Raw genomic sequence first — 3,123 nt, forward strand, 5'->3', positions numbered from 1 at the left:
TCGGCCGATAATATCGGAGGGCTGATATTATCGGACATCCCTACTTACAGGCCTTTGATAACACATGGTACTGTATAGAATTTGATGTATGGCAACAGTAATGTCTTTTTCTGTAAAATACTCTCAAACTCCTATTGTAGAAATTGTTTAGCTTTAAGTATTTAGTAGGGTTGTCTTATTTGCTTGTATTATTTACAAAAAAATTTACAAAAAAATTGAATTCTTTGTGTATAATGAATATCACTTAGTTTCAGTAAATAGTTAATATCTCTTCAAGTTAAGCTTTGCCTCTCTTTATCCAAATAAAGTAGAAACTACCTTTGAAATTATCTATAGGTTATAAGTTATTTGGTTTTTTTTTATGTGTTGCCGAAAAAAGAGCACCTACTCTTAAAATGAGCAAGTAACGCAAACACTTTCTTATGATAGCCAACTTGTCTACTTGTTACATGTGTGTTACTGTAAGATTGTTTGTCCAATTGTTCATCAAGTAAATATCTTAAATTTTGGTTAAATCCCAAAGGGAATCAAATTAGAATCAAATATTTTCTCCATGGTTGACCTCTGCCTCTACATTTAGAGATATTTTCTTCTCAATCACGTCTTCAGGTATGACTCAGGGTCGGCTTGGGGATATAAAGCTTTGACAATGGGGTGCGCGGACTCAACTCGTGACAAGCATACTTGCAGTCATGAGTGACTCCTGGAATATACGCATTTGCGTAGCAAAACAGTGACAGACTTGTGGCATTGACTCAACACGGACATTTGCCAACACTGGGGTGTTTAGACTAGAGCAGTTTCCCGCTAATGCACAAGGTTATTTTTCTTCAGGTGTGAGGTGGCCGTAGGCACTCAGCTTCCAGCTTTGAGTGTGACGAAACCTACAGTCATCTCGTCAGTCTCGTCTGTCAGGTAAGGTATGAGAAAGGGTTTAAGTGGGGCTTAAGGGGAGTCCCTCCTGACAGTAGTAGAGGTTCAACCCCCTAACCCGCCTACAGCAAACCTCAGGTACCACCATACATGCTCTCAGAAATGGAGGTGGAGTGCCCTGTCATCCTTTTATTGACTGAGTGGTTGGAAGCCCAACAGGTATAAACTCAGAGTTTAGTTGTCCATACTGTATTAAGCTTCTGACATAATTTTTTGTTACATTGTTATCATACTATAGATAACACAAGTTATCTTCTCAACAGTTTAGCACCATCAGAGGATTTCCATTGTCAGAGGAAATCTGAGAAGGCATTCACTGATTCACAAGTGATTCTTGGTTGGAAACTGAAACATGTCAGCATAAACGTGCCAGCATGTCTGTCATTGTTGTGTTCACCGCTTTTATAGGTGAGGGGAAATGTAAAGGATGGAGACTTCTCAGCTGAGGCGATGACACAGCTCGGAGTTCTTTGAAGTGGCCTACCATCCTGGTTCTCACACATGCACATCGCCCCACATAAGACACGACAGACCCCGGCAACCCGCCCCAGATAAGGTAGCAATAGTGAGACGCCACACATTACCTCAGCAAAAAAGCCGGATCTCAGTGAAACTTGGCAAGGTTTTCAGACATGATCAAATGGAAAACCTTTCATTGTCAGTTCTACATGTAGAACTACATTTGCAAATCTTTCACATGTGCTGGAAATTGTTCTTACTGTCAAGTACAGCTCTCTCAGGTGCATGTTGTGGTTTATGTGGTTGCTTTGATTGTTTTAGCTTCCTGTGTTTGTTGCTTTGCTGATTATTTTAAAAACATGCTTCTTTTGTAGGAACACATTCTTTATCTTCTAAGAAAAGCTCCAGTGGCAAATAAAGACATGTCTATATTTATGTACACACACATATACCCACATATATACATACACATATGATGATGCAATACACAGTATTTCAAGTGTATAATGGAATGCGTTGATATCATACATTTTGACTTAGTTCATAATAGAAAGAGTGTGTCACTCTTTGTACTAAAGCAATGTCAGCATATTCAGATATCTGCAGCATCTCTACTTTGGAACAATCTAATTTTGTGCTTGACTCATTCGTTTATAAAATTCATCAGTCTTTATGATTCAAAATAATGAATCAGAGCGGATGTTTTTGACAACTTTTGTGACGTTCTATTTCCTTTTTGTCAAATGGCAGTTTTTAATCTCTCACATCTCATTCTTTCTAAATTTCATGTGGCCTCAACTAGGAGTGTCTCAGATGCTCAGATAGCCTTAGAACTCTGTCCGTAGGACATTCACACCGTCTTCTCATGTTAACAACTGAGTGCAACACTAGGAATGCTTTGAAGGAGAGACCATATAAAAAATTTTGCATGTCTCTCCATGCCCGCTGTCTTTCCACTCCACCTTCGAGTGTGGCCTTTTGGAACTCTTTTGATATCCGACATTTTAGTTCTGTTCAAGCATAATCTGACTCTGTATATTACATTTTTGCAGAAGAGGGTGTCCACTTCTTGTCAATCCGTTATGGATTTTTCTGCCATCCATTCTGGCCGTCTAACCGTTCAGCCGCTCTTACGTGAAAATGAGATATTCTGAAATATTATTTTAAAGTATTGGGTGTGTATTGACGTTTTTTTGTTTTTCATGGGCCAGGGTCCAAATAAAATAGACGTTTTTTATTAATAAATAAATAATAAATCCCCAGTATTTTTGTACAGTCCCTAATGATGATTTGCTGAGTCAAACAGTTTAATACTATGTGCCTAAATAAAGGCAGTGGCAGGCTGAACCCAGGACTTTCTTGTTCTGGGGATTTAGGATATCTTAACTGTCCAGGTGAAAGTTGTGTTAGAGAAGACCCACATTTTAGATAAAAGTAAAAAAAAATGTACCAATAATCACGATCATTTAATGGTGATTCAACATTTTTCATTAACGTCCCTGCAGTGCGGGGGAGGACATAACTAATTGTGCAAATTTTGGATGATGTAATTGGTGTCAATGATGGTGTTGTTTTTTTCCCCTCAAAACCATTGCTCTCTGACAGAAGCATCCAGTCATTACATAAGAGCAGCCAGACATGATCTTAACCAACTTGTCACCAGACAGGCAAAAGACTAAAACACTGGTTTTAAGGAGAATGAATCAACACTTATTTAAGAATTTTAAAAGG

The sequence above is a fragment of the Morone saxatilis genome, unplaced genomic scaffold (assembly GCF_004916995.1).
Source record: "Morone saxatilis isolate NCDOM2014 unplaced genomic scaffold, NCSU_SB_2.0 Contig18, whole genome shotgun sequence".
Lineage (NCBI taxonomy): Eukaryota > Metazoa > Chordata > Actinopteri > Moronidae > Morone > Morone saxatilis.